This window comes from Notamacropus eugenii, chromosome 1, assembly GCF_028372415.1.
Source record: "Notamacropus eugenii isolate mMacEug1 chromosome 1, mMacEug1.pri_v2, whole genome shotgun sequence".
NCBI lineage: Eukaryota > Metazoa > Chordata > Mammalia > Diprotodontia > Macropodidae > Notamacropus > Notamacropus eugenii.
Genome location: NC_092872.1, coordinates 292,551,914 through 292,572,380, shown reverse-complemented (window position 1 = coordinate 292,572,380; position 20,467 = coordinate 292,551,914). Strand labels below are relative to the sequence as shown.

Here is a 20,467-nt window from a genome sequence, read left to right as displayed (position 1 = left end):
TAGAGTACCAGACCTGAGTCAGGAAGACTAGTCTAGTCCATGAGTCCCAATCTGGCCTCAGACACTTATTAGCTATGTGACCCTGGGTAAGTCACTTCACCCTGTTTGCCTCAGTTTCCTCATCTGTAAAGTGAACTGGAGAAGGACATGGCAAAACACTCCAGTATCCTTGTTAAGAAAATCCCAAATGAGGTCATCAGGAGTCAGACATGCCTGAAAAATGACGGAACACCAACAACAATAGCAGTTATTCACACATCAGAGTGAATGAACATCAGTCCCTTCTTGGACAGCTGATTTTAATTATGAAACTATTGAATTAGGGACAACAAAGACAAACTTGTAGCATATCTTGCAATTATATTTAAGGCTGGCCACAGTCTTGATATAACACGCTTTTAGAAGAGGGTACAGAATAGTGTACTGGAAAGAGCCTAAACTAGTAATTAGAATACCTAGATTTCTTGTCTCAACTTTGCTGTATGACCAAGCAAGTCAATTCTCCCCTTGGGACCTGTTTCTTCATCTCTAAACTGATAAGGAGAGACCAGGTGGCCCAGAAGATCCCTTCTCATGATAAAATTCTTGGTTTCTGAAAAATGTAAATATGCCAGGCTGCTTCACCTGAAATTAAAAAACAAACAAACCTAAGTTTAGTTGTTCTAGGAGCTGGACCTTCAAAGAAGGAAAAATGGGAAGAAATATCTTTGCTAGCAATTTGGATAACTGCTGAAAGACTCAGAGTCCTTCAAATGGGCCTTGAATCTTGTTCATTGAAAAATGAAGGAGTTACACTCAATTATTTTCAAGGTCTCTTCTAGCTTGTAAGAAGCTGAATATGAATCTTTTCTGGATTTGTAGGAAGGAGACCTGGGTTTAAATCCAGCCTCAGATGCTACTAGCTGTGTGACCACAGATAAGTCATAACTTTTCTGAACCTTAGTTTCTTCATCAACAAGTTAGGGATAAAAATATCCAGCCTGCACATCTCATGAAATTGTTGTGAAGATCTAATAATGTGATAATGCATGGAAAGCCCTTTTGTAAATTCCTAAAAGCTAGTATTCTACATGCCTGTGGCTGGAAAAAAAAGGGTAAACTTCACATTTACCATCCCACCCATTTATCTCTTTTTCAATCTATGCTTCTCTTTCCCCCAAAACAGGAGTCATATCACTACACAGTGCTACAGGATTGTCTTGTAGTAGATTGCCAAATCTGCCTGGGGGATGGGGATACAGCTCTATGTGTCAGCTCTTACTATTATCGAAACTGGATGTTACTGTGTCTCTTAAGATGTTCTCATGGAGAAATACAGGCTTAATGATCCTATAATATAGGATATAGAGGGCACATATTGGTGTCACAACAATCCCATTATCATATGATGGCTTCATTTCCCTTTACATCACCCCCTATACTCCCATCTTTCTCTGTCCTCATTAGTCTCTTTTCTAGTCTATTTGGAAGACTTCAAAGGAGAGAGAAGGGAATGAGATAAACTTATCCATTCAGAGGCAGAACATGAAAGTAACGAATGAAGTGGAAATGTTGGGATCTCCTCTTGTATCTTTCCTTCAGTCGTAATATGGAGAGATGAGATTGCTATGCTACTCTTGTCACTGTCCCAAGGTCAGTGGTAGAGGGAGTAGATGACAATCACTTCCATTTCATTTTGCTACCACACCTCTCCAGTTTTGATTTTAGCCAATTTCCAGGTTTTGTCAAAGTCTTAACATAATATTATATTATTATTTCCCTCTTTTTATCAGAGGGAAGAAAATGGGGGGGAGGGAGGGAAATATTCTGGGAGGATAAAAGGAAAGCAGACAAGGAAAATACAGTGGGGTGATTGTGTTGGCAAGAAATAGATGAAAATAATACTATTTTAAAATGTGTAAATTCTAAGTTGACTTTGCATTTAATATGAAGATCAGTGTTTACAGAAGCTTATCCCAGGAAATGACTTATATTTAGGTATGTAGATTAAGGCAATTTGCATTTTTAATCCTAAATATTACTCATTTCTGATTATCCTAACTTGTTCCTGATAAATAGCTTTACATGTGACCTAAATCTGGGTGCTACCACAATGCGACTTTCTAAGACTTCTTTCCTAAGTCATGACACATGACCTGGGAATGTGGATCAGTATGGTGTTAGTGCTTGTACCAAGTTAGTACTGAGTCACCTTGTCTGTTACTCAAATGTCCTTGGACTTTGCTGATGTATGCTGCTCACTGGAATTATGCAAAGAAAATTACTGTCATTAATTCAGGTTTATCTAAATAACAAATGATATTTCATATTTATCAAGTGCTTCAAAGTTTCTAAAACATTAAATTTGCCTAACCTCTCTACTGAAAAGCCAGTATAGATATTATTGCATGGTTACTGTTGAAACTGAAATTGATGAAAGGTGAAGAGAGATGGATTTTCCTTCTGAGTTACACTTAAACCATTTTTGCCAGCAACAGCAGTCATTTCTGGCATATGATGTGTTTCTGAGCATCATTTTCCCCTCAGTTTTAGAAAATGTTTAAGGAGTTGGAATGGAGCACACTCCTTTGAGTGCTGAGCCTTCACCCTGGTCACTTCTAGGGAAATTTGGCTCAGTGACAAGAGTTTGTTGATTTAGAAGGATGCAGTAAACTCTGGGTGGTTCCTTGGAACCCCACCCCAGTGGTTAAAGTGGGGAGGGGAAAGGGTGCAACAGAGAGCATTGGTCAATAAGCCAAGAGAATTGACTCATTTAGTGGACTTTAAAGGGAGGGATTCAGCTAGGTGGGCATATACCTCCAACTCTGGATGCCTTGTCTACTTTGTGTTTCTTTACCTGATCATAGTTGACCAACAATAATCCTTACATGGACTTATCTTGTGATTAGTCCTGTTGGTCTGAAAAGTCAAAAAATTCTCAATCCACCATCACTGCTAGCTGCACCATAACATGTGCTCTTTCTACATCCAGCATAGTACTTCTGGTAGGAGATGGTCACCAAAAGGAGGATGGACCCAAGCCCTGGCATGTCTTGGCAGAGTACTTTGAGTGAAACAGTGCAGGGATGAGGTGAAATATAACATGGCTTATTCAGTAGTTCCACAAAGTGCTTCATGTTTTGAAATTTGTCAGTCAATAAACATTTATTAAGCGTTTACTATGTGCCAAGCTCTGGGTAAAATTCTGGGGATAAAAGAAAGGAAAAAGACACTCCCTCCCCTTGTGACACTCACATTCTATTATAGATCATCCTCTTAGGAGAGCATATCAGTAACTGTGTTATCATTGCTACTTGTTTAAGTTTTTCTGTCAATCTGTGAGTCTTTTTCTTTTCTTTTCTGTGGAGGAAATAAATACCTGTCCTATATCTGACTTACATTGTGTGTAGAGTACCTTTTTATTCTCCACTTTCGAAAGACCCTAAGCATGAGCCAAAACTAAGCCATAAGCAAAGTTTTCCAGAGACTCTGGGGTATAGATGTGAGCCAGCAAAGAGTACAAGAACTTTTTTTAGGTGGTTAGGTTCCCCTAGGTCTAAAACTGGTCCATATGTGTAGATCCACAGCTAAAGGGGCCTATTAGTGGAAGAAGGTAAAATTTCCCTAGCCTCCTGGGTCTAATAGAAGTTTTCATTATTACAAAAGTATCATATTGCATAAAGTGACCAAAAAAAATATCAAAAATTTTTTATTGGTCTTCAGCCTATACTTTCATGCAATTCCACTATAACCCAGTCATGTAGGGGGAAAAACACAAACAAATTTTCATCAAGTGTTTTCCATATTTCCTTCCTGCAACAACTGGCCATTTATTGTCTAGATTAACAGCACGTTTTTGTAGCTAAAAAGTTTGTTGTTTGGCTTTGCTCTACCCTCCCTGCTCCTGCCTTTTATAGCCTGTAAAATGAATCCCACATCTTTTTTCGTTGTAATATAATTCCTTCTGCAGTAACAGGTGATTAAGTCTTTAGGCAAAGAATTCCATGTGGTACTATCTCATCTCATGCCATTCAAATAGGTATAATTTCATACTATCACAACAATATGCCATCCTTCTAAATCCTAACCTTTTCCATATGAAGCATTAAAGAATGAGGCCTCAGATTACAGTTGTATTATCCGGGCTGTAGAGGAATTCAAACCATGAAATGTAAGCTCAGCAGTGCCCCCAACTGGACAATGTTATTAAATACACAAGACAGTCTAAGGTTAGGAAAAGATGGGGACAAACCAAGTATAGAATTTCAATTATCAAACATCTTACACAAAAGTCTATTATCTAAGAAGTTTCACAAACTCCAACCATACAGGTAAATGCACACCTCCAGTCTTAAACACAGACATTCACTCACTGGTATTGGATTCATTTCTTTAAGATTCCTTCTAACTTTGAAATCCTACAAAATCTTTTTATTATTTGTATTCAGAGTTCATAGTTGCCATTTAGTGAATTCACACTGGAAGGTGGAGGTAAAATTTTGCATGAGAATGGAATTTTCTTCAAAAGTAAGATTTTCTTTTTAAATAAAAATCTTTTTTAATTAAAAAAAGTTCCAGCAGATGTTACATTTTTATGAAACCATTTCTGCCTTGTTTGAAGTGGCTGTCTCTTCCTCCCTTTGTATAATATCCTGAAATGTCCTGATTTCAAGCTGGGATGAGGGAAGAGGTGCCTTCAGAGGGTAAATTTTATTTCTATTTTGCACAGAATCTTGCAGGGGAGGGGGAGAGGGAATAGGCCTTTTCCTTATCTGATTATATAGTCTTGAATCTTCTATCTATTTCCTGGAAATTTAGCAACTTAGTAGTGTTCTCAGTTTGCTTTCATTCAGACTAACAAACACTAATACCATACTCACAAACTTTTTACTGCAAAAGGGCTTGCTACTTTAATTACTTACTTGTTCCATTAATTCTATAAGCTACTTTTATTATAGGAAATTGATAATTTATTATCAATTCATTGACCTAGAATTAATTTTACCATACACACACAGCTGTATCAATTACTAAATTCTTGTCCATTCAGAAATAATGTAACGTAGCAGGATTTGAGATCGACACTTTCAATTTTATATATATATATAATATTTGTGTGTGTGTATATGTATATATGTGTATGTATATATGTGTGTATCTATATCTATGTATATGTATGTATATATGTGTGTGTATGTGTATGTGTTTATATAGGAGTGATCACTCCTGAAGTTATTACTTGATTCACTACCATATTCTTCTCACCATTTAAAATTCCAAGGTAATCCAGGGGTATGTTTTCATATTTCTTATTAATGACTGAAATTGCAACATTTTTCTCATCTGCTAAATAATTAGTTCTGAGCCAGAATTCCCAGTAATTAAATATTACTTATTTAATGTAATAACTAGAAGAGCTTATCTCTCATCATATGTCAAACCCTCAAATATAAAAATAAATCAAAGGACTAGCCAGATAATTTATTAATAATGCAATCAATAATAACAATTATTAACAACATTAGGAATTAGAAAGCTTGATTTCTCACTTCTAGAAAATAGTCCCACTATTCAACTCTCAAAATTTCAGGCAAAGTTTTTTCCAAGATTCTTCTTCTAATTTGTTCACAATAGAACTGTTAAATCCAGTCCTCTGAGGGAAGCAACTTTGTTTATTCTATTTTCTGCTGACTTTTCACTGTTTCTCTCAAGCCTTCACTGTGAAGAGTCTCTCCCAAGCGACAATTAAACTCAAGATCATTAAAGATGACAGTTAAAACTCGATCTCTTTTAGATGACAGCTAAAACTCTTCATATCCTCACAGACTCCTAGTAGATCAAAGTTAAAACTCCTCCACTCTCCACTGACTCCTCAAGGAATGGCAATTACATTAGTGTTCATGAATCCAAAGCCTCTTAAAGATACAGTGGCAATGTCCATAGTCTCTGTAAGATCTATGTAGCAATTCATTTGACAAATATGTATGCTATGCTTAAGTATGTACATGACACTATACTAAGTACAAAAGATACAAAGACAAAACTGAACGTCTCTGTCCCCAAGGAACTTATATTCAGCTGGGGGAAGGAATATAGCATGTGTGCAGACAAATGAATATAAAATACATTCGAAATAAATTCAAAGTTATGGAGAAGGGAAGAGAGAGAACCTAATTACTGAGCAGACTAGTAAAGACTTTAATGCCTCAAGCCTCCTGCAGAAGACGGTACCTGATATGTCTTGAAGGAAGCTAGGGATTTAAACAGATTTCTTTCCATCTTCTTATGAGTTCAACAATGTAAGAGGTACCAGATACATTGGCTAACTCTACTCCTACCATGCTATTGCCTTAAAAACATGAATTCTGTATGACTTTTGCATAATTATGAACAATCATCATCATCATCAAGAAACATTTGCCATCTAATTAGGAATGATGCCCTAGTGCACGTTGTCAATTAAACAGACATAAATGCTAAGCTCGAGCAATTTGTAATCTACTGTTCCAATTCAATTATTAAGTGCCAACTGTGTACCAGGCATCTTGCACTAGGGTGTAGGGATACAAAGTTAAAAACAAAATACTCTGTATTGGAGGAAGCAGCATGTACGAAGTTAAGTAAATTCAAAATATGTTTAAAGAAAATACAAAATAATTTCAAGGAGAAAGGAAATTGCTAATAACTTGAGACATCAAGAAAGAACTCTTGCTGGAGCCACTTGCAGTGAACGCCAAATGAAGTTAAGAATTCCAAGATGAGGAGACAATCATCAGTCAGAAAATATTTATTAAGTGCCTATTAAGTACCAGGCACTATGCTAAGCCTTGGAGATACAAAAAGAGTCAAAAGACAGTCCCTGGCCTCCAGGAGCTCACAATTCTAGGAACAGCTGGGCAAAAACATGATGATAGAAAGTAGAATGCAAATAGGCCAGTTTGGCTCAAATGTGGAATGCATGACAGAAAGAAATGCAAAATTAGTCTACAAATGAAGTTGGAGCCAGATTCTGAAGGAGTTGAAATGCTAAACAAAATAGTTTGTATTTCATCCTAGAGACAAAGGTGAGCTATTGAAGTGTCTTGAGCAGGTAAGGAATATATATATATATATATATATATATATATATATATATATATATATATATATGTATATATATATATGTTCATAAATGTACCACAGGAATATCAATTTTGCAGCCAGGAGAAAGGAAAGGCAGAGGCAGGGAAACCAATTAGAAAGCTATTGCAGTTGTCCGGTTGGCAAGAGGTGATAGGGTGGTGGCTATGTGAAAGCAGAGAGACAGATACAAGATGCATTGTGGAGGGGTAATCAAGAAAACTTGGCAACAGATACGATATGGGAGGTAAGGAAGAATGAAAAGAATGTCAAGAAGGATTCCTAGGTTGCAAACCTGGGTGAGTAGAAGAGGGATGGTACCTTTGATAGAAATTTATCACTTGCAGCCCAATATCCTCCTTCACCTCCCAATGACTCTGGGTTCATATGGAACCTAGGGAAACTTGCCCCACCTCCCAGGTGTTTAGTTTCTTTCTTTGCTTGGTTTCTGGACCTGATTCTTTGGTTCTGCTCTACCCTAGAGGAAAACACCAAGGAAATCTCTGAAACAAACAAAACAAAAGCTTAGGTGTGTCTGGCTCCTTTCCCTATTTGTGGGTAAGAAGGTCTCCTCCTACAAAGGGACACAGTCTACAATATAGGTGTTTGGTATGAGACAACTTTTTATTTCTTCCACTATAGAAAATGCATAAGATTCAAAGTAATCATAGAGACACATGGATAAAAACAGAAAATATAGAACACAAAAATAGCCCATTTTACTTATTAGACTCTCTCTCCTCCTCTCCTCCCTTCCCTTCCACCCCTCCCCCCCCCCAAGAATGTGAAGACTTTTTGGAACTGCTGAACAGATATTTCTCATTCACCTTAGACCTACCCTGTCTAAGAAATTCATAACAATCCCATAGGAAGTTGACAAGGTCAAGATCTCCTGGCTCCTTTATGGATGGCATGGCTTCATTTAGTTCTTCTTCTACAGGGTATTCCTGTTGGCAATCTTTTCTTCTGAGAGGTGCTCTATATAGCTAACATTAATATAGCATTGTAAGGCTTGCAAAGCACTTTACATAAATTATCTCATTTGATCCTTATAGCAATCCTGGGAGATAGGTGCTACTATTATTGCAGTCTTAGATATAGAAACTGAGGCTAAGGGATCTTGATTTGCCCAGTATCACATAGCTAGTAGGTATTTGAGGCAAGATTTGAACTCAGGAGTTCCTGATTCCAAGTCCAGCATTCTATGTACTATATCACCCAGCTGTTTGTATAAGAAAATCTTCCTCTGAGTGACCCATACCCTACCTAGGAATTTTCAAACTTTGGATTAGTCATGTAGTAACCCCAAAGGTTGGAATTACCCATTCTTAGTATTGCTAGTTTCTGATGTGTACTCAGGAAAGAAAATAGTCAATCAAAAAAAGGCAAGGTACAAAAATTCTGTTCTCAGTCTGGAAGGAAAGCATAGACTGTTTGATATGTGCTAGCTTCCTACAAGTCACAATTTTCTGCTCCCATAGCAAATGGAAAAATCCCTTCCTCCTTACCTGCTACACTCCGGGATGAAGTCCAAGGGAGAAAAAAATCACATGAAAATTTGAAGAGGTGGGCCATTTCATGGCTAGCTGTTATAGAAGGGTTGGCTACACCAATTGGGGTACATTCTCCCCAGCTCTCTGTTACCAGTCATCTTGGAGTCAGCACCAATCACTAGAGGCCATATAGAGGAGATACCTATGTCCCCTTAGCAAGAGAATAACATGGGGATGATAATTGCCCCATCTGCAAGAAAATTCACTAAGGCAGAGCTCTGGGCCAATGGCACTTTATTAAAGTGTCCATGGTTCCCTTTAATGAAGTGGACTCTGACCTTCCTCAGTGTGAGACGCCCCTAGTTTCTAGGACTTTGTTTTTATAGGGAATGATACCCAAATATGCAAAAGAGGTATTAGTTTATGGAAAAATACATACTCTCATTGATTGATATACCTTGCTCTTGATGGCCAATAATGATGTATTAGCACAGGGCGGGGTGTGTGTGTCACAGGTTGGGTGAAGCATAGGGCATCTCCATCAACTAAGTGAGCATAAGATGGTCACCTGGTCATGTTGGACAAGAAAGAGTGATCCAGAAGTACAAAAATAAGTTGGAGGACTTTTCAAAGAATCAAGGCACTCCACCCATTCTGGGTTTGGACATGGAATTTGAGTAAAACAGAATGGAGATATATTTGTCAGCATTCTTGTGGTTGTGCAAGTGAGCTTCATAACTGGTAAACAAATAGTGAACATTACAGTAAAGTCTAAGGCCCATTTTAAAGATGTACTCTAAGAACCTATTTTATCTAATTATCCTCATATAATTTCTGTAAAATATCATACTGATTGGAATAGAGTAGAAGTCCACATGAAACATTTCTGACACTAAAATGTGTCTTCCTTCATGGAAGGAAAAAATCCTTCTGACAAAAAAGTCCACATCTTGTATTCTTATCAAATCAATTAAGGATTCCCCTGATCAATTCCCCTACACAGGGAAAGTAGGAAGAAGATTGGACTTTGAGAGAAAGATAATGAATTTAATTTTAGACATGCTGAGTTTGAGACAGATTATCTATTTAGTTAGGGATGTTCAGCGTTTCTCACACAATTAACTTTGATTCTGTCCTTTTTAATGCCTAAAATTATCCCAATCCAAAAGGGATATCACCTTATATTCACACGGCATGAGTTCAAGACCCTTCACCATTCTTTGTGTCCTCTTATGTCCACTCTCTCAGTGGATCAAAGTACTTCCTAATATAACTGGATATAATACACATCCCACAGCAGAATATAATACGTATCCACAACTGAAATACAATATATACTCTAGATGTAGTCTGACTAAATCAGGGTACAGCAGACTGTTTTCCCCTCCCTCTTTGACTGCCATATCTCTCTGTTGACTCATCGTGAACTCTTACGTCACAAAGTCTCCTAGATTCTTTTCAGATTCATGTCTTTCCTATCCTTGTATTTGTGAAGATTTCCAACCTTAGTTTAATACTTTAAATATATTATTTTAAAAATCCTTACCATTCATATTTTATTTTTCTTAGCCTATTCATGGTCCACAAATGTTGATCAGTAAAAAACTGATGAAAGACTAAAAATAAGCCATACCTAATGCCAAATATGTAAATAATTGTGAGCTAAATGAATAAAAAAAGTGCCATCAATTTGATAAATGTAAGACAAGTCACAAAATTATAAAATAGTTTAATTCCTGAGCTCCATGCCAATAAATCTGAAATTCTTATAATCTCTCTATCTTACCCACAGAAGAAGAAAACAAGCATTTCAACAAGTTAGTAAAACTGAAGACTTTAACCAAACAGTAAATTTAAACATTAACTGATTTATCTACTAGCAACCTTATCTAGGTCACAATTTCATAATAAAGTAAAACATTACCCCCACCCCTGGAAAAATTGCTAAAATGGAATTCTACAATTCAAGTTTAAGAAGAATGTTGTTGACGAATATAGAATTGTGTTCTGCCTGTTGCACATGTGCAACCCATATCAAATTGCTTAGGAAGGGAAAAGGAGAGAATTTGGAACTCAAAAGTAAAAAAAAAAAAGAATGCTAAAAAAATTTTTTTACTTGTAATTGGGAAACAATAAAAAATTTTTTTTTAAAAAAAGAAATGTTGGATTTTAAATTTGAAAGAGACCATAAACTAATACGGGACAACCAATCAATCAACAAATATCTATTCCTTGGTTTACCATATACCAAGACCTATACTTTAGTACAGGGGATTTAAAAAAGCAGTTTCTGCCCTCAAGGAATTAATATTCTAAAGGGAGAGAAAACAAATATAAATAGATACATAGGAGAGTCTTTCTTTTCAATCCACTAATTTTACACCTTAGGAAATTGAGGCCTAATGGTTAAGGCCTTAATCATATAGCCAGTAACTAAGTAGTACACCTGGAATTCAAATCCAAGTTTTCTGATTCCATACCTTACTATTCCTTCCATTATGCCAAATGGTAAATAAGCTTGGCTATTTAAAAGATACCAGTAGGTACATGAGAACAAAATTCAAATTATACTCACTAAACTAGAAAATATATTTAACAATAAGAACCACTTCTAGGCCCAGGTGTCTGAGGTATTGCAACCTCTCTCACTTTGCCAGTGGCCCTCTATATTCTTGTACTCAGCCCAGGTCTAGTCCTTGTGGAGACTGACCACCTAGGAGAAGGGTCAGCTTTTTTTTCTCATACTCTTTATACCCTCACCCTAGATCTCCAGGGAAAATTACTTAAAGTTTAGCTTTTATCTCATGTCTTCTATCTCTCCAAAGTGGTTAGTAGACTTCTCCATAAAAATAAATGCTAAATTTGCTAAATGCAAAAGTCTTTCAGAAGATAAAAATTAACAAGAAATTAAAACAAGCAGCATTAGCTATACTATAACTACTTTTATGCTCTCCTTGGAGAATGAGACTTAAAACATCAGAACATGAAGAAGTTTATGGCATTGCTGAATGGATATCTTATATTTCACCTCAGGAATGTACTGTCCAGAAAACTCCCTCCAGCTCCATGTTTCCTGGCAAACCAGGCCAGGAGTTGGGCTCATAATCTGGCTTGCGTTTGCCTTCCCTTTCAGGAAATGCTATAGTGGATCTAATGAGGGCAATACCCACAATGATTAAGGATCCAGGAGCTCTAGATCTCTGGAACCCAAAAGTTGACTTCCCAGGCTATCAATATCTGTCTCATGATTGTTGCTTGGTCCCCTATGACTGGGCAAAGAAACATAAAGCAGAAGAACCACTTAGGATTTTGCACTCCCCCTCAGGTTTATCCAGGTAAGGCATGTATGTTAGCTGCTATGCATTCAAAGTTGTTATGCAGCAGGGTTGTAGAGAAGGGTAGCCCCTCCCTCTACCCCTTTCAGGAAAGTTTTGCCCACATGTCTTAGAAAGTTGAAGTTATAGAGTGCATAGTTACTCCCTTCTTAAAATCCATTGAGTGGCCTACTTCTCTTGGCTTAGTAACCTCTCTGATCTAACTAATCCTATCTTTCTCCACCTTCAGCAGTAACAGGGTGAGAAAGCAAGACCATCTGGGGTTTGCGGCAATCTCCCAAAGTTATAAGTTCTTCAGAGGTGAGAACATATTTTTCCAGAGGGGATCAAGGCAACTCAACCCCCAAAAGTCCAACCCTGTGCATGCTCCATAAGGTGTATTATATTTACACTAACAAACTTTGTATTAACTCTTAATAAAATAAATTGTGTTGATTAGTAATGGAAGAAATTCTGGGCAAAAATTTATTAGATGATTCTCCTAAGTCAAATAGTTTTAAATGTGAGGAATGAGGGATCTTAGCAAGTCATGGAAAGCATAAATATTATTCTACTTTTGTCAACATGGAAGCAATAATATGTAACCATTCTTAACTTATCTACTCAGTTTCCTCATCTGCAAGGTGATTTCATAGTATTGGTGCAGTGGATAGAGTACCAGTGCAGGAGTCAGGAGGATCTGAGTTCAAATCTCACCTCCGACACTTGACACTCACCAGCTGTGTGACCTTGGGCAAGTCACTTAAACACAATTGCCTCATCTTGGGTCCTCTCCAGTCATCCTGATGAATATCTGGTCACTGGATTCAGATGGCTCTGGAGGAGAAGTGAGACTGGTGAGCTGCACAGCCCTCCCTCACTCAAAACAAAGTCAAGTACAAGTCATGTCATTATTTCTCTGATGGCATGGTCTTCTTCGGCAATGAAGGATGAACACACACACACACACACACACACAATTTTCATAGTATTTATAGGACTATTTTGAAGATAAGATGAAATGAAATACATTAAGTTTTTTATTTTATGAAGTTATGATTTGTTTGCAAGCCATAAAGCACTGTGGAAATGTCAGTTATTATAGTTACATATCAGTTCTTCCAGTATCTGCGCTCTCAACAGTAAAGATAAAGCATTTATTCAGCATTTACTACGTGCCAGGCACTGGTAAGCTCCTGAGATACAAATACAAGTAAACAAAACAGTTCCTAACTTCAAGGAACTTACATTCTAAGAAAGGACAATTAATAAAGGGGTGTGAGAAAGCATGGGAAACATGATGGGGAGGATGCAGGAAGTAGCCTGGCTTCTGGAAAGATAAAGCAAAAGACTCACCAGGGATAGGGTCCAAGTTTCCGAGGGGGTGGGGATGGTCAGAGATTGGTTCCCAAGTGAGAAGACTGCCGGAAGTGGTGTGGCTATCTGGTTCCTGTAAGATAAGGCAAGAGACTCACCTATCAGAGCCAGGAGGAGCTGAGGGTGGAGTCTAAATTCCCAGTGTGGGTGGAGATGGTCATAGAGAGATTTTAGGAGTGGTCATGGCCAAAGAGGTCATCATCTTGTGACCAACCTGATGACTGATCTGGCCTGGTCTCTCTCAGAGGGATAGTGTTCATCTGAGCCCATTCTTAAAGCTTGTCCGGCTTGGAAGTACCTAGTAGAGCTTGTCCATCACTGGCATAACCTCGTCAAACTCAGAGTCGTATTCATGCCATCATGAAGCATCAAAGGCTACGGTGGAGGAGAGAGAACATATGGACAAAAGAAAAAATAATATACTTATAGTTTTTATATAGTTTAACATATAAATAAATAATAGATAATATTAGCTGGCAACCTCTGGCAGGTAGGTTCTATAGCAATGAATCTATCAATAAACATTTATTAAAATCTTATTATCTGAGGCAGCTAGGTGGCACAGTGAATAGAGCACTGGTCCGGAGGACCTGAGTTTAAATCCAGCCTCAGACACTTGACACTAGCTGTGTGACCTTGGACAAGTCACTTAACCCTGATTGCCTTATCTTCCCCCACAAAATAAATAAATAAATGAAATTTTATTTTTTTATCACTGTGCTAGGTACTGCAAATATGAAAAAAGTTTTTTTTAAAAACGTTTTTCCTCAAATGGCTAACACTCTAATAGGGAGACAACATGCAAACAATTATAAATATACCAGATATATGTGAGGTAGTCTTGGAGGGAAGGCACTAGAAGGCAAAGAGGAAGGACCAGGTAACGCCTTTTGAAGAAAGTGGGATTGAAACAAGTCTTGAAAGAAACCAGAGAAGCCAGGAAGTGGAGGTGAGGATGGAGAGCATTCCAAGTAAGGGGGATAGCCAATAAAAAGATGGAGTTTCATGTGCAAGGGATGGAAAAAAAAGTGTCACTGGATCAGAGAATATTGTATATGGGACAAAGTGTAAGAAGACTAGAACAGATAGGAAGGGGTCAGGTTGTAAAAGACTTTTTATGCCAAAAAAAAAAAAAGGATTCTATATCTAATCTAGCGGTACTAGGGAACCATAGAAGTTTATAGAGTTGGATGAGGGGGCCAGAGTAGGCACGTTGACATGCTCAGACCTCCACTTGGAAGACTACTTTAGCAACTGAGTAAAAGAGGAACTGAAGTGAAGAGAGGCAGACAGAAAGACAAACCAGGAGACTATTTTAAAGTCTAGCCTAAACTAGGGTGCTAGTGACGTCAGAGGAAGGAAGAGAAAGTATTCAAGAGATTTTGTGAAGGTAGAAACGATAGGATTTGGCAGCAGATTTGATATATGGAATGAATATGAGAGATAAATTGAAGATGTCACTGAAATTGTGAATCGAACTAGGTCACTAAGAGGATGGTGGTGCAGTAATAGGGAGGTTGGGAAGGGGGAAAGGGATTTGAAGGAAAGATTATGAACTCCATTTTGATCATTTTTAGTTTGAGAAACCTACAGGATACCCAGTTTGAGATGTCTAAGATGCAGTTGGTGATACAAGATTAGAGCTCAAGAGAGAGCTTAGAGTTGGATATAGAGACCTGAGAACTAGTTATATAAGTTGTGTTCATCCTTCATTTTCAAAGACAACCTTGACATCAGAGAAATGATGACATGACTTGCACTTGACTTTGTTTTGAATGAGGGAGGGTTGTGCAAGGTCACCAGCCTCACTTTCTCCTCCTGAGCCATCTGGATCCAGTGATCAGATATTCATCAGGATGCAATGGGAGACCTTGGCCTTTTAGGCTGGGCCTTTTGATGTACTCACTTTGAGGGAGGTAATGCCCATTGAGTGAATAGGCTTCTTTAAGAAGTACTCAGGGAATGACCCTTTTAATGAGCAAAAGAAAAAAAAATGACTAAATCAAACTGGGAGGGAAGGAGAAACTGTTACTATTAATAATCACTCTAAGCCAGTCATTAAGTGGAGCTTGGGCAGGGACCTATTGTTGTCCAAACTATGGGCTTTAGAGTGTACTAGGTTTACGGTTTTGGGAATGGGAAGGAAGGAAGGAAGAAAGGAAGGAAAAAGGGAGGGAAGGAAGGAAGGAAGCTATATAGAGATGAAAACTGAACCCTGGAAGCTGTTGAGATTACCAAGTGAGACAGTAGAGAAGAGAAGATGGCTGAAGATAGAAAATTAGGGGATACTCACATTGAGTGGGCATGACACAGATGAAGAACCAATAAAGAATTCTGAAATAGAAGAACCAGGAGAGAGGGGTCACAAAAACCTATAGAGGAGAGAGTGTCCAGGAAAAGAGGATGATCAACAGTGCCAACGTCTGAAGAAAGGTGAAGGATGAAGATCAAGGAAAAAGCCATTAGATCATCGACGACTGCAGAGAGAGCAGTTTCAGTTGAATGATGAGGTTGGAATCAGATTGCAGAGGGAATGAAGTGAGAGGAGACGAAGTAGAGGCTCTAATTGTAGAAGGTTTTTCACAAGGAATTTAGCTACAGAAGGAAGGAGAGTGCTGTAGTTACGGCATAGCTTACCAAGAGGAGCAAGTCTTATGCCTGGCCAGCAGGCTGCTCGTCCTCCTGTGGAGCTCGTGAGTAAGAGAATGAGGCGGGAGAGCGGGTCAGTGAAGCAACTCCGATTTATTCAAGCAAGCACTCTGATTATATAGTCTCTGCCAGCTAGCCCAGTGAACCATGGTAACACACCTAAACAAACCCGAAACTATAGAAATGAACACAAGCTGGAACTATAGTGACAACAACAAACCAGGGGTGGGGCCGTCCCTTCCAGCGTCATCTTGTTCACCCTTCCCTGCTCTGGACTCAGTTTACCTGATGTCCGTCAGTGTGGCATTCCAGATGGTGTGGGGGTCAGTGCCCCTTACAGGAGAGGCATAGTAGGATGGGCTAGGAGGGATGGTTGTATCAAATGAGGGTTTTTTAAGGGTAAGGAAGACATGAAATTAAGGAACCTAACACGAAGACATGGTAGAGAAGTACAGCCTGATGAGTAATGAAGACATAGCTGGCCTGGGACCCCTCCTTGAATGGAAGATTCTGGGGAAAGGCACAGAGGAATTCCAGGGTGGGAATTCCAGGGCTTTGATCTTCCAGGATAAAGAGGTTCCTGAGAAGTTGAGAAATCTGGAGTGAAGGCTACCTAACTGATGGTCCCAAAGTACTGGTTCTGCCATGTCACTCCTCTCTTCAAGAAATTTCAGTGGCTCCCTGTTTCCTTTAGGATAAAATATATACTCTTCCGATTTGTATTTAAAGCCTTTTGTATTCTGGGTCTATGCAAATTTTCCAGATTGATTATTCCTTATCCTTCTTCTCCCTCCATGAACTCCACAAACCAGCTGAGCTGGCTTTATTTACTATCTACCTACACAGGGGTATACTGATAAATGTTTAACAACCAGCTCTAAAAAAAAAGTACCTCAATACAGCTTTAAGTTTAACCTGAATTATTCATGTAATATCTGTCCCAAAACCCATTGGTATGGGACTCTTGCTATTGGTGGAGATGAATGCCTTGGAAAAGGGGAAAGAGAGCTCCAGCCAGTCTCTTAGTTGTTTGCCTTTTTAATGTACAGACATCACTATGTATTTGTATATGTACCTTTGGGATACCCCTGAAATGCATTTCACAGACTAAGTCTTCTGAGGACAATTACTCCAGGTTCAAGGTATGATTTGACTCTGTACTTTAAAATTGTAGCTTATAAGCTCCCACCAATGCATCACTTTTAATATATAGGCCAATTGGTATGGATAACTGAAAGCAAAGGCACTTGCTGAAATGGCATACTACAGTTATCCCTTCCACATCTTGGGGGTTAGGAGCATGGCACCCCTGAGATCTAGAAAATCAATGTAAAATTTTTGGCTCTCCCTTTGTACCAGAGAAGAAGTCTGACTTGTTATAGTACTTAAAGATAAAATATGATATTATGCAATACTATAGATGGATTTAATGCATTTCTAAGTCTCTAAACTTTTTTGTGTCATCTGCTGGCCTTTGCATGTTATCTGTTGCTTCTGCAAGACTCCAAAAATATTCCCATTTAATTTCTTATGCTAACACATCATATATGGAAACTGTGGTGGGGAAAGTCACAATGTGGAAGGGATAACTATACTCCTGCTCCTAATCCTACCAGCTAGCATTTAGCATGAAGAGTCACTACAAAACAGTCCCACCATAGTCACTACAAAACAGTCCCACCATAGGCTGGGAGTGCATTTTTCTACAAATGCACCCAGTATTAGTGGAAGGAGTGGGAAAACATATAGAGTACACTAGAGAGGTACACACCTAGAGAATACAGTGATCAAAGTAATTCATATCTCTGGTACTGCAGGGTATTGACATATTTTCTCTTGTAGGATCCTCATGCTGCTCCCTGCTCCCCACCCCACACTAGGTTCAGTGACTCTGTTGGGCACGTCACTCTACTAGGTTTAGACTGCTCCTCTCTGTAGCTTAATTCTCTGGGCCTGCTGTCCCCTGGGTGCAGAATTTCCTACCAGATTTGCTCTACTATAAGAAACTGTTGGTAATGACGAAGGGAGGAAAAAGAAATCTCTTCAATCCCCTGCTGCACTCTGGAAGAAGCACAAGGGAAAAGTTGGAAAGTGATTCTCTCTCCTAATCAGTTATTCTCTCTTTTCTTCCTTTGGTGAGACTTGCCACCTTCAGATTCAAGTTTTATTGTTATGCCAATTTTTTCTGCTGTGCAGGATATAAATTTTGCTTTTACAATTCTTATTTCTCATTTAAATCATTCAGGAACATCCTGATTTTGGTGCTATGCTCTCTTTGGAATCCACGTGGTCCTCTCCCTTAGGTGTTGATTCATTTTCTTTTGTCTTGTAATATTTACCAATAAATGTCCGATCTCATTTAGCTGATCTGGTGGTCTTATTACCTTCTGTTATTAATATTTTCCCTTTCAGTTTGCTTATGTTCAAGCCCTTTAAGTGGTTTCTTTTTGAGATTTTTGTGACTTTAATCTTCTTTTTTCTTTTTGTTGTATTGGCTTGTCACTCACTTTCTGACCACTTCCCTTTTGTAGTTTCCTTGGGGACCTAAAACCCAGCTCAGCCTCCTCCCCTGCTAAGCAATTCACCTTTCACTAACCTGTCCAAGGAACTTTGGAGGGACAGAACTGGCACTCTACTGGATGCTGGGTTCTTTCCTGTAGACTTAGTGGAGTGCCACATATTTACAAATGTTGGAATCCTGCCTTAGTTCTTTCTTTTCCTCATTTCTCTAGCTGAGATTTGTTGCAATATTGATGCTGTTCTGAAGCTGTTCCAGAAAGAATAAGCTTCCACCTTTTAGTTTTCCTTTGCACTTGGAAGATGTGTAGGTATGATGAGGAAGAAGGTGATAGGGATGTGGGATAGGGCTGAGTACTATTGTAAATATATAGATTGGTCTGTGTGGCTTGAACATGGTAGGCAGTATGGGAAGGGATACTGAACTTTTTCATTAGGGATTAGGCATTAGCTTCTCAACTGTTAATTCACTGAACTGTTAGCTCCTTAGGGTTCTCTGGTATCCTGCACCAGAGGTATCAAACTCAGAGCCCTGTGGCAAGTAGCTGACAAAACTCCTATGGAACTCAACCATATTAAACATGCAACTGAAAAATGTTGGACAAAATAAATAAAAGTACAACTCAATACATATGTCATATATATTACATATATAACTCAATATAATGTTAATTTGTGGTTTTCTGAATCAACATGTGGTCCCATAAGGATCTGTTTCTATTTTAGTTTGACATCACTGTAGTAGACTAGGGAGACAGCTGAAAATACTTTATCTTTTGCACAAAATTCCCACATTGAAGAGGTTTGAGAGATCTTGAAGATCAGAGAAAATGTCTAGTTCTCCATTTTGCTGGTCATTTCAGCAGTCATGATTCTCTCTCAAGAGTTAGCTAGCTTTCTTCTCATCTGCTAAAAATTGTTTTCTTCTCAAAGATTTCAAAATCTTATATGTATGTGTACTTATTGAATGGACATTAAAAATATAAAAACATACTCTACACTTAAAATCGTTGTTTTCTAAAGGACAAGTCTTTCTAGGTCACTTTCTTTCCCAGTAAATTCCAGTGGTATTCTATTCCTTTTAGAATCAAATATTTGATTCATTTGGCATTTAAACTGTACAACTTGACCTTTTCCTGTCTTTATAGTCCTTCAACATATTACTCCCCTCCATGAACTGTGGTTGAGCCATACTGGCCTATTTATTTTATCTCACACACAACACTCCTTCTCCCATGGGATCATGGGGTTGTCACACACCTGAAATGTTCTTCCTCCTAATCCCTGACTCTTAGAATCCTTGGCTTCCTTTAAGATTCACCTTAATTAAATATAAGGGGTGATAGCATAAGCAAATTAGGAGAGCAAGGAATACTTTACCTGTCAGATCTATGGAGAAGTGAAGAATTAATGACAAAACATGAGATAGAGAACATTATGAAATGCAAAATGGATAATTTTTATCACGTTAAATTTAAAAGTTTTTGCATAAACAAAGCCAGTGCAACCAAAACGAGAAGGAAAATAGAAAACTGTGAAACAATTTTTTACAGCCAGTTCCTTTGATAAAGGCCTCATTTCTAAAATATATAGAGACCTGAGTCAAATTTATAAGAATACAAGTCATTCTCGATTGATAAATGGTCAAAAGATATGAACAGGCAGTTTTCAGTTGAAGAATTTTAATCTATCTATAGTCATATGGAAAAATGCTCTAAATCACTATTGATTAGAGAAATGCACCTACACCTATCCAATTGGCTAATATGACAAAAAAAGAAAATGATAAATGTTAGAGATAGGGGAAAATTGGAACACTGATGCATTGTTGGTGGTACTGTGAACTGATCCAACCATTCTAGAGAACAATTTGGAACTATTTTCAAAGGGCTATAAAACTGTGCATAACCTTTGATCCAGCAATACTACTACTAGGTCTGTATCCCAAAGAGATCATAAAAAAGGGAAAAGGACAAACATGTACCAAAAAATTTATAGAAGCTCTTTTAGTGGAGGCAA

General features: G+C 38.1%; 1 long non-coding RNA gene across 1 annotated transcript; it reads right to left on the bottom strand.

The window, feature by feature from the left end:
- Positions 1-233: 233 nt before the first annotated feature.
- Positions 234-16,170, bottom strand: LOC140525293 (uncharacterized). The gene is made up of 5 exons (XR_011973996.1): positions 15,920-16,170; positions 13,497-13,657; positions 13,262-13,355; positions 12,643-12,742; positions 234-624 (listed from the first exon to the last, which is right to left on the bottom strand). It is a non-coding gene; the product is annotated as an uncharacterized lncRNA (long non-coding RNA).
- Between the last annotated feature and the right edge of the window lie 4,297 nt (positions 16,171-20,467).